Here is a 13050-nt window from a genome sequence, read left to right as displayed (position 1 = left end):
CCAGGGTAGGGGGCCTTTGTCCTTAAAATCAAACTTGTGCTTCTTGTTGCTTTTCATCATTTTTTTCAAGATAGGTTTGATATGATATTTTGCAGATGAATAGACATGTTGGCCACCACTTATTTTTACCTAAAAGTCAAATTTTTGTGTTTTTTTTTAACTTGGAAATCATGTAACATCAATGCCTTTGATAAAAGAATAATTTTTAATTTTCCATTTGTATTACCACCAGTCTTTACAAGATTAATATCAGAATTTTGTTTCAGGTGGGTCTACATATGTGATATCTACATCAATTATTAGGTTTTTGTTGATTTCTTTTAAAAAAGTCCAGAGATTCATTTTCAAAATAAAATAATTTTGGTTATTTGGTGCATTGGAAAAAATCTGTTTGTGCTGTTCTTAATGTTGAATGATTTTTCAATAGAACTTTTAAAAATGTTTAGCATGAAATCTACAGGTAACATAGTATTTTTATGGTTAATTTTAGAAGAAAAAAATACAATACTACCAAAATTTTCTTTCAAGAAAAAAAAAACAGACATTGAAAGCAAAATAAAATATGAGCAAGAAACAAATGACTTCAATTATAATTTTTTGAATGTATTACATTTTATTTACAGAGATGTACATGATTTTTACCAAACCATTAGTTCATATGATACCATAATTTGACAAAAAGCACAATAAAAGTGTCAACTTTTTTCTTCCAATTTTCTGAGTTCCTCAGACCAGTCTGTTCCTTTTGTTGATTCTAAAGTCTGGACTTTTTTCAACTTTTTTAATTTCTTCATGTATTTCTACAAAATAAAACATTTTGGTTAATAAGTTGGAGTTGGTCTGCATGGTCCTAATCTGGAAATACTTTAACTCTATTAAAATCAAGGTTTCTTCTTGAAAGCAATTTAGGGGAACTGGATCTATCTGAACAGCTGCTGAATGTCACACTGATATGTCACATTGAAATGTCACATTCAGACAGATTCAATTCCTCTAAGTTGCTTTCAAGAATTGTCCATTTCCCACATTTTCAAAAGAGGGCATTAATGGAAGATTTAGTGATACCAACAATCAACAATTAAGGTCATAACCCCCACAATCAATTACTGCCTGACCTTTGTCGTATCAAACCTTGTGATATAAGTTGTGGGTCATCACCCCCACAATCAATTTCTGCCTGACCTTTGTCGTATGAAACCTTGTGATATAAGTTGTGGGTCATAACCCCCACAATCAATTTCTGCCTGACCTTTGTCGTGTGAAACCTTGTGATATAAGTTGTGGGTCATCACCCCCACAATCAATTTCTGCCTGACCTTTGTCATATCAAACCTTGTGATATAACTTGTGAATCATATCTCAGATAATCAATTTCTGCCTGACCTTTGTCGTGTGAAACCTTGTGATATAACTTGTGAATCATATCTCAGATAATCAATTTCTGCCTGACCTTTGTTGTGTGAAACCTTGTGATATAAGTTGTGGGTCATATCTCAGATAATCAATTACTGCCTGACCTTTGTCGTGTGCAACCTTCTGATATAAGTTGTGGGTCATCACCCCCACAATCAATTTCTGCCTGACCTTTGTCATATCAAACCTTGTGATATAACTTGTGAATCATATCTCAGATAATCAATTACTGCCTGACCTTTGTCGTGTGAAACCTTGTGATATAAGTTGTGGGTCATAACCCCCACAATCAATAACTGCCTGACCTTTGTCGTGTGAAACCTTGTGATATAGCTTGTGGGTCATAACCCCCACAATCAATAACTGCCTGACCTTTGTCGTATGAAACCTTGTAATATAATTAAATTTGTTTAAAATGCTTGTTTTCTGCCCCTTATTCCAAATAAATAATGGTCATAAGGTTCATATAACGTTAGGGGTTGTGATGTGACCCATTTTACGAATTTTAGAACCCGAAAGAAGCATTTCTTGATGTCGAAATGATAACTCCAGTAAAAGTGAATGGACCTGACCTCTACGTTTGTGACAAGCTTTTGCCCTGGAAAGCATTATATTTTCGTCATAAATAAGCAACTTCAAAGCTGGCAAATAGTGAGAATTGCTTTAGTCAGTTTTATAGTGACTTTGAGTACCTAATTCTCTCTGATCAGTAGAAGTCGCACATTCCACTATCATTATTAATTCAATATATTGTGTTTGATTATATTTTTCTTTGCCCACTTAAATTCAATGATGTCATAGGTACATATATCTTAGTTACTTACTTCATCTGTCGTTAGAGGTGGCTCCTTATAATCAATACTCTGGGAAAAAAAATACTAATGATTAAACATGAAAGAAGCCTTACAAGATTCACTATCTGTACATGTTAAGCTTTTACAATAGTTTTGATTTGATGTAAACAGAAAAATGTGTTTCAGAATTCCACTGAAAAAGAAGTTTTGAGTTTTTAAAAGTTCTAGATTCCAGACACATGTAAGCCAATAACAAATAATGGTTATAAAGCATGTTCTCCCTTTTCCAGTTGTTAATCTTTTAAGAACTAAAATGTGAAAACTTTGAAAACAACAAAAAATCGAAGGGAACTTCCTTTCATAATGACAAACAGATGGAGAGCTTTATACCGTATTATGTACAATGTACACTGTTAAACAAATATTTTAAATATCAGAAACACTATATACTCACATAACTGGGAAAGAAGTACTGTACCAATGGTTCTGACTTGTGTAAAGCATAAAACATCACGATAGGGAAAGACATGTATGATGCCGCCTGAAAGTATAAAACATCACGATAGAGGAAGACATGTATGATGCTGCCTGAAAGTATAAAACATCAAGGTAGGAAAAGACAAGTATGATGCTGCCTGAAAGTATAAAACATCACGATAGAGAAAGACATATATGCTGCCTGAAAGTATAAAACATCAAGGTAGGGAAAGACATGTATGATGCTGCCTGAAAGAGGAGTTATACATGTAGTTACTGTATACATAAATTTCAATTTACAAATTTTATCAAAGTTTCTGAGAAGGCAAGTCAGTTCATTATATTAGCTATATGTTGCTTAATAGACTAGAATATCTACATAGAGGCTCTAGAGAGCCTGAATCGCTGACCTTGTCAAAAATAGTCTTTTCAGCCTTCTAAAGCAATAACTCAAAATTGGACTCTTGACCCTACTGTACTATTGTCATAAAAATCATTTAATCAATAGAGCATCTTAATTTTCCACCCAGTTTTCAAATTTTAAAATAAATCTCTCATAGTCATTTATGGGCTCTTTAAGGGAAATAACTTTAACGACATCAGGTAACAGATCTAAAAGAAATTACAGCATAGGTCTGTCTCATCATGCTGATCAATTTTACTCTGTCAGTATTAAGCTTAACCCATTGGTTTTCGTGTTAATTCCAAAAAATCTCCAATTTGACCCCAATGGTCTATTTTTAGTAATGGCAGCCATATTCTTAGCGGGATTAAAACTGTTTAAGTCCAATTCTGAGGGTATATTAGGACAATTCAAACTGTATATCAGGATGATTTATAAATGTAATTGTATTGGAAGCCAAACATGAAGTGTACCCTGTTTAAAAGGAAACCAAGTATTATTTTGCTCCTCTCACATTTAAGATTAATGCCTTTCTCATATTTACTCAAAATGGAAATGCACCTAAATTGTGTTATAAGTTTCTGGCTAAATCATCAATCACTATCATTTCACTTTTTAACCAGTCCTTTCTTGTTTTGATTTTGTCCATCCAAAGGTTGCACATATTATATACATGTAGGGGAACTTCGACTCAGAAACAGAGTTTTTTTTAATTTTGTGTTAATTTTATGAAAAATGTGTTGTCTGCATTTTCACTACCAAAAAAGGTATGATAGCCTAAATGTGGAAACAAGATATTATGTTCTAATGAATAAAGTGACAACATAGTGGTACATGTATCAAGTTATCAACACAATGATGTTGGGGAAAATCAAAAATATCTATATCTTTATTATTACTAATACAAAAAGAATGATTATGGAGTGAATGTGTGTGTGGCAACAACTCACACGATACGTTGAAAATATCCAATTTATCAAGGAACAAGACTTTAATTCCTGTTCTGCATCTTGATGTTGCATGCCCCCAGCTCCTTCAACAATGAATACATTATTTACATCCTCAAACAACATCGGCAATAGAGCAACTTCAACATATTTATGCAGCATTATTTCTTAAAATGTTGGTATACATGTAACAGACATACAATACTATATGCCCCACCCTCAGAAACTCCTGAAACTTGGTATAAATCAATAACATCATATGAAGCTGTCCATATTATCAGGGAATTTTGAGTCTCCAAATTTTATTGAAGTAATGACTTTTTGAACTTACAAATTTACCATTTGTCGTAAAATATCATGTCAGTATCAGTTTTTACTCTTAACCCCTCTGAAACTACTGAACAGAAACTCCTGAAACTTGGCATGTAGGGTATAAAATTTATGTCGGGTGCTTTGAACTTACAAATTTTCCATACAAGCAGCAATGCAACATTGAAGATCTAAATTGTTCTAATAATAATTTTACATGGCATTTAAAAAACTGTCCATCAAATTCCACATAAAATGCCCTTGTCATGCTTGTATAACAATAATTGAAAGGTTTTAAATAGTTTGTCCCTTTATATACATTTGTATCATTATCCATTGACTGTGTCTTGCAGTATAATGTGGTCCGTCAGTCAGTAAATTATTCAATTAATCTGTTCTATTCCATCTAATGCAAACGATTTACAGACAGTACTTATAAGAAAAATGTTATAAGAGGCCTTCAAGAAATCTTTTTAAAAATTGTACATATCACTTCATGTAAATCTAAGTAAATGATTACAGATAGTATTTATATGGAAATGAGCTAAAGAGGTATTATACATACAAATAAGTAACTAGAGCAATGGTTAAACAAAGCAAAAGAATATTAAAAGTTGTTATCTAAAGGGTATAGCTAAATTATTTGCATGTAGTGTCTGAGTGCTGTTTGAAAAAAGTGTCAGTAATTTGACGACAAGGAGTCCACAATTGAACTCCTACTGTCCGCATTTAGACGACGTTGTGGGATTGAAGAATCTTCTAACAATCAAGAGGCCTCGTAGTGTATATAACCAGGGGATATAGATCATGTAATACCCTTTTTCCTCTTCCGTTATATACAAGCACTAGCATGTCCTCATATAGCCTCCATAGACAATCAAACTTCCAATTTGAAAAACTGTCCACAATTAGGTGAATTTCCCCTATGTCCTGGTGTGCATCATACAATTCAGGTAGAGCCATTACAAACACTTGACAGTGTAATACCACTATTTCGGAAACCAGTCGCTAGAACATACAAGAAAGTAGTTCGTAATGACACGAAGTAGTCCCAATATTGCACCCTATCACTCTCCTTGTTTAGTAGAGGTATACAAACTTGGTGTCATCTGAAAGCTGAATGAATCAGTAATACTCTAAGTAAAAAATTCATTTTCTTTATTCATTGTACGGTAAAACAATTCTGAACAAAAACTCTAGGCCCCTTGATATGGCTTAATTTCAAAACAAAAGTAGTGATTTCTGCACATGTCTACTTTCACTTCACCGTTCTTTCTTAGAAGACACATAAGGTATGCTGATATTTTTATGAATATGAGAGTTAAGGTAAAGGGTGACCATCATAATGATACCCCTCTACCACCATCTGTACTGATGTAAAAAATGAGCCTTTTAAAAAGCTGAATTTAACATAAAAAGTAATGGAGACCAGAAATAGTGGTATTATACATTGAAACAGTCAGTCCTTGCATAATGCTTGCGCCAAGTTTGTTTGGCTGCGGAGGTTAGTGTGTTTAGTGTACAAATACTTACCCTAGCTATTTCCAGTTTCCACATCCATGGCTTCATGACTGTAAAATCAATAAAGCAATTTTTTTTTATCAACTCTATGACTATGTTAGTGAAAAAAAAACATTCTACTTGGAGCAGGTGCCTAGACGAGAGAGTAGAAACTCTCTACAAAGGAGTCTGTAAAGGCACTTGTCTACGAGATACAGAAGAAGACCAAATGAAATATATTACTGTAAAGCACAATAACGTTCCCAATCAACATATATGGCAAGCCGATGTGGAATTTATTACCTATTTATTAATATCAATAAATGAATTATTGAGATTAAGGATTAATTATTGATATCAATTACTTGTCATTTATTGATATCAATAAATATAACATATTTATTCACGCGTTCATAAATAAATATTGATATCAATAAATGATTTATCAACACATAAATAGAAATTTATCAATATGTTAATAATTCATTATTGATATCAATAAATTGTACAATTTATCAACACATTAATAAACATTTTTGAACATGTTATTGAATCATTTATTGATATCAGTAAATAGATGAATTATTAACGTGTTAATAAAGAGGGTGCCAATATAGGTGGTTTAATCATGGTCAGAAAAGAGTTTGCAATTGCCTATTTTATTTGATATTGCCCGGCATGCATATTCCTGAATAAGATTTAAGACCAGGGGCTTTATATAAGAGGGACTGATCATTCTTAACAAAGTCTATATAATGTGTAAAACATCTGTGTCTCTCCGGTCTTTATGCTGGTTAAACTTAATGCCTATATGATTTGCATTTGACATATACAAACTGGATGAAGAGAAATTATTCATGATTTTAGTTATATAAGTTATAAATTTGACAAATTGATAATGACAAAGTTATGACGAAAATACCGACGAAAGGTGTGTTCTCAAAACACTAAAATATAATAAGAATGTCAAAATTTACCTGTAAGAACCAATTATCAAGGATTGCAAGAGGGAAAATTAATGAAATTGGTCCACTTCTAACAGTGAATTAAGTATTTCAAACTCATTATTATGTAATAAAACATATATCATTTTAAAGAAGTTTCTTTAATGTGTTATTTGGTAGTAAATTCGGATGGTTAAACAAACAGAAAGACACAATGAATAACAGCTTACTGAGGTATAGTTTAAGAAAATGAAAATTTTGATATTTCTTTCTCAAGACATAGGTACATTCATTTGGTCATCATTTTATTGTTATTCAAAGCACACTTATTAAAATAGCAATTGTCATACAGCAGATTTTTCTCTTTCATTTGATGTTAATTTCATTTTAATAATTGCAAGAGTTTTCACAAACATTCAATGACAAATCATACTTAATAATATTTAGAAAGTGAATATTTTGCTTATTTGTCTAAAACGACCTCGTTTTGAAATGGAATATGTCATTTTCTTTCAATATATTTTGTTTTCGTTTCATTTCTTAGTATTGCCGATTTTGTTTTCGATTTCTTTCCGTTTCGTGGATATTGATTTTAAAAATTATTAATTTCCTTTTTTTGTGCAGTAATATCATACCAGCTAGCCATGCATATGTTTATAAATCTGACTCCTTAATACGCCACCGTTGCTGAAGAGACAGGATTTCGAACCAGGGTTATTTGAAAATACGTCTTATACGCTGCCTAAAAAGTTTAATTTAATTTAATTTTAAAGTTAAGATATCCATATCTTATTAAAAATAATCTGTTTCTAACGAACAGATTATAGATGATGGATTTTCATAATATCTATAAATAAATTTTCTGTAGTTTTGATATTATTTCATCTTTAACTTGAAGCACCTTCCACACAAGCCGTTCAAGACATTTTGAAAATCGTGGCTAGGGCTTACATCATATTTATTGTATTTAGTTCTTTTTTCCACTTATTCATTGTTCATATCCACTATACTGCCTTGAAAACTAGTTTTATCAATTTTGACTTGGTGGCAATTTGATGCTGCCAATATCTGTGTTGAAATATAAGGGAAATAGTGAACCGTAATGGAAGCGGGAGGTTTGGCGCTATAAACCTGAGTTAACTCGCCTTTCATTTTGAAATGTCTACCAAGTCAGGACCATTGCGGTGGTTTTCCGACTACGGACTTTCCATTTAGATTATATACCATTTGACTACTGCCTAGATTTTATCAGTTCGGTCATTTTGTTATTACCCTTCATTTTTTTTGTTTCCTTATATTTTTTTAAATTTTTTGTCAGGAATGAAACTTTTTCGGTTGTCATATAACTTTGGCGATAGTAAGAGCCCGTTATTTTCATCCCCGTCTGTGTCCACACTAAGCCCCTTTGGGATTCGGTGCTGGAGATATTTTTGGTTTTGACCACCACCGTCAAAACAAAAAATATCTTCAGCGCCGAATCCAAAAGGGCCAATGTCCACACGCACATTTTTTGACTGAATTTTTCTTTTAGGTATCAACCATTTAATCAGTTAGGGAATTGGAATCTTTTGGTGAAAAAAATGTTAGTCGTTTTTTCATATTTATATCTGTTTCCCTTCTACTCTCGAGGCTAAGCTTTCACACGCCATAATCCTTTCCACGTGTCACATTGTTACTCGCTAATTTTTAATTACCAACAATGCACTAGTCCAGTGGTGTTCCGGGGTTTTGATAGGGAATGCAGGCGTTAATGAAATGATCGTAAGGAACGTAATATAACGACTGGATTATTCAGGTCAGGGAAAAGGAAGAACAGTAAACATTTTTCTTTGAAACTTAAACTATTTACAATTCGGAAAACAGCAATAAATACGGGGCGCCGAATGGGAATGATCTTGTGTCACAAAAATCAATTTTGTGAGACAAAAGTCTATTTTGTTTCACAAAAATTCAATTTTGTGAGACAAAATTCAATTCTTTGTCACAAAAGTCAATTCTTTGTCACAAAAGTCAATTCTGTGTCACAAAGTTCAATTCTGCGGGACTAAGTTCAATTTTGTGTCACAAAAGTCAATTTTGTATGCAAATTACTTTACAGAATCCTTTGGATATGCAAATGAATTCAAAATGTGTTTTGTATCTAGAAATATTTGACTCTCTTTTCTTGCTATTTGTCACTATAATTCAAAAGGGAAACGAAAGTTAGACTCGTACTATGTCGGTTTTTCATCTCGCCCGACCTGTTCCACTTAACAGAATTTCTTGTGTCATACACCTATAGTATCGGAATGAAATAAGTAATCTATCTGTATCTGGCAAAAAAATCGTGAGGATAGTGGAACAAAATAATATATCGCCGACTTTAACAGATTAACAAATTTCACCGCACAACAAATTTCTAATATGATTTTCTTGGCTAATCTGACATTTCATTTTTTTCCAGCAAAATTTTTGACAAATACATTATTAATACAAATTACCTTGTTAAATTTTAACAAATTTGGTTGCGATTAACAGGTCGGGCAAAAGCATTTTATTGGTGCACCAGTGTTGTCAACAATATGTGATGAGATAGAAAATGAGCTAAATTTATATATGATAATTTTTATTTTATTATATGCAGATGACTCAGATCTGATGGTTGAAACGCCAAAGGACAGAATCAATTAGATATTTTTCTCTAGTACTGTGAAACTTTGAGACTAATGTTAACAAGACTAAGATTCTTTGTTTTTGTAATGGTAGATTGCCCGACAATATAACATTTAATTTCAATAACCGAAATATCGATATTGTCAAAGATTTCAATTATTTAGGTGTTCTCCTTTCAAAGAGTGAAAAATTTGCGAAACACAGTACAATCACAGGCAGAAAAGGGACTGAAGACTATGTATGAGATACTCAAGAGAGGTAGACACCATAACCTATCGATTTCTTGTCAACTAGATCTGTTTGGTAAGGTTGTAAAACCTATATTACTATATGGTTCAGAAGGTTGGGGCTTCGGAAATACTGAACCAATAGAAAAGGTTCATCTAAAATGTTGCAAAATTTTGCTATCGTTATGGTTCATAGTAAATTGGGTCGTCATCCATTACTTTTAGATGTAAAACATAGAATGGTAACATACTGAACTAAACTTGTTTCTGGAAAACAAACAAAATATTCGTACGTAATGTATAAATTATTGTACGAAATACAATCAAACCGTGGTATTTCATTTCCATGGCTTCTGTATGTTGAAAGGGTATTCAATGAGTGTGGTCTTTCTTATGTATAGATTACTGAGACTCTCCGTATTGATACTTGGTTAAAGGCGGTGGTTAAAACATGTTTATTAGATCAATTTCAACAAGAGTGGAATGATATGGTTCATAAAAGTGCTAAAGCTGTGAATTATAGAATTTCTAAGGGAGATCTTGTATTTGAGAAATACTTTTTTTTTCGGACCACTAATCACAGACTGCCTATAGAACAAGGTCGATGGAACAACATTTTAAGAGAAAACAGATTATGTACACTATGTGATGTTAATGATGTAGGTGGTGAATATCATTATATGATGACATGTTCCTTTTTTTCTAGAGTATCGAAAAAAGTTTATCCATAGAAAATTTTATAGTAGGCCAACTGTTTTAATATTTAATGAATTGATGTCTTCACATAACAAAAATCAATTGGTCCAAATATGTAAGTTTATACGTGTTATTATTAAGAATGTGTGCCGTCCTGGCTAAACACATACACTATGTTGTAAATACTGTAAATATTGTACATATTATGCATAATATCTCTGTACCTATGTAATATGGTGATGAGAAATAAAGATATATTCGTTGTTGAGTTGAAAGATGTCAGAAAATGATCACGTGATTCACCAGGAGAAATCCCAATAAATCGAAAGTAGAAAAATCGCCTGTTTTAAAACCTGTTTTAACAAACAAATCTCACAGAAAACGTATAATAGCAATTTTAGCAATTCCAAAACAGTTTTACTGTAGAATGCAACTTAAAGAATTTTTTAATTTCACTTAAACGGCCTTAACCGTCCTGCGCGTTGCTCGAAGTAATCTGAAACCTGCGGTTACTATGTCCAATGAGAAAACTTCTTAAAAAATCGTGATGTGAGAATTCATTTGCACATTCAAAGGATTCTGTAAACAAATTTGCATACAAAATTGACTTTTGTGACAAAATAGGGTTTGTAAGTCTCGTTCTAGTTTCAGTTTTCCTTCCGGAAATTTATATGTAAAACGTATTTCATTCTCATGAAATCATGGAGTCACGTGACGAGACTTACATACCCTACTGAATTTTGTCTCACAAAATTGACTGTAGTCACACAAAATTGAATTTTGTGCCACGGAATTGACTTTTGTGACACAAAAGTGAAAATTTGTAGTATGTTATAAATTTTGATAATCAGAATTCATATTTGTTGAACAAAATTCACTTTTATACCACTGAAATGACTAACCAAATCAAGAAAGTCTAAGAATTACAAACTGAAACTACACTCAATCGTTTGCATGTATTTCTATGGAAGCCCGTTAGTACCATGTGAAACTCTTTTTTTATCTTGTTATAACAACTTAACTAACTTGTTATATCAACTTAGCTAACTTGTTATATCAACTTAATAACTTGTTATATCAACTTAGCTATCTTGTTATATCAACTTAGCTAACTTGTTATATCAACTTAGTACATGTATATAAACGATTTAAACGGCCACATCCCAAAACAATTGCATTGAAAATGGACCGAGAAAGGATATGCCGCTTTTATTTTTACCTTCCACATTTCTTTTGAATGCAGTAAAACGTTTTTCATTTAATGGCTAAATAGTTCATATGGGACTGCATAAACTTGCTAAAAAAGGTTCTTTTTGTTTCATGACACACAGACTAGACATCTTACACGGAGATTTGCCAAGGCACCGTCCTGTGATTTTTTTTTCAATGAAAAAGACATTGATTATAATAGGTTAATCAACCAACACATTTAATTCAATTAACAAATATACCTGAGTAAAACAAACAAATCAGTGTATGAGCATATTTCATTTTTATATGTAACATAAGTTTGTGTTTATTGTACTTATCATTTTGTTTCTTCTGTGGTCATACAAAGGGTATTTCAAGGGAGTTTTAGAAGACGATGGCAAATCCATATAATTTCAGGTTTATCTAATTGTCGCTTGAAAGAAATTGAAAGGCTGCAAATCCGAAAAGTACCATATTCTGGGTGTTTTGTGTATATGATCACCATTCGAATAAACTATCGATTCCTTTGCTACTTAGAGATTAAAGGAGCAATTTCAATAATCAAACCTGTAGTGATTGGGCAACTATTGAAAACTTTGATGATTTTGTATGCCAATTAAGAGTCAACTGCAACACTTGTATAGTCTGTCCAAAGCATATGCATTATCAACTTGTTTCCATAATTCGATCACTGTCCGATGATACTATGTGATTGTGATCCTGTATTTCTTTTTAAATCGTATCGAAACTCTTATAAAGTGGAGATCCAATACCAAGGGAGACCATAATGCTGAGAATAAAAATAAAAACAAACATTTTCATGTTTTCGTACAAATTGTATATAAGTAAATGAGTTAACTGAAGTACATACAGTTATGATTTTTAAGTGATAAATTGCGCCTAGTAAGCTCCAAAATTATAAATGGGCGAAAAAATAGTTTAAAGGTACACACACGACTGAAGAAATAATTTTAATTTCTTAGCATTATTGACAAAAGATGACACTCTTTATCATTAAACAAGTGAACTATTAATTTAACATCATATCAAGAAGCTACTGTAATCCAGTAATCCATAAGTCCATATCTCACACAAAGTAATTATACAGATTTTAATAGACCGGGATCAATGTTTACAATTTGTCATAAATATACTTATAATTTCATAAGATGTGCGAAGCATGTATTAAAAAGGTAATGTTTTAAACAATTTTAGACCAGAAAATGAAAAAAGGCAGTGAAATTAAAAGCAATATATTAAACAACTTGACAGCCATATCGAACTTGCTGTTGACATCCTATACTGCCAGCACCCAACATTGGAATGCCCTTAATTCCAAACAAATTAAATCGGGATCACTACCGATATGTACAAATCTGTTCCTTTTAAATGGTTCAAATTAAAAACAAATTTAAGGAATCAAAATCTAACGAAGTCGACGTGCATCTCGACGTAAAACAAACAGGATATGGATTACAAGTCAATCATGGACACCTA

At 32.1% G+C, this 13050-nt stretch overlaps 1 long non-coding RNA gene across 1 annotated transcript; it reads right to left on the bottom strand.

Moving 5' to 3' along the window:
* Positions 1 to 587: 587 nt before the first annotated feature.
* Positions 588 to 6048, bottom strand: LOC148627101 (uncharacterized). Its single transcript, XR_015919716.1, has 4 exons — positions 5877 to 6048; positions 2662 to 2748; positions 2238 to 2276; positions 588 to 800 (listed from the first exon to the last, which is right to left on the bottom strand). It is a non-coding gene; the product is annotated as an uncharacterized LOC148627101 (long non-coding RNA).
* Positions 6049 to 13050: the final 7002 nt, after the last annotated feature.

This window comes from Perna viridis, chromosome 1, assembly GCF_037379345.1.
Source record: "Perna viridis isolate PV_CMFRI_1.1 ecotype Kerala chromosome 1, ASM3737934v1, whole genome shotgun sequence".
Classification (NCBI taxonomy): Eukaryota; Metazoa; Mollusca; class Bivalvia; order Mytilida; family Mytilidae; genus Perna; species Perna viridis.
The sequence above is the reverse complement of the archived record's forward strand: the minus strand, read 5'-3'. Positions and strand labels throughout refer to the sequence as shown.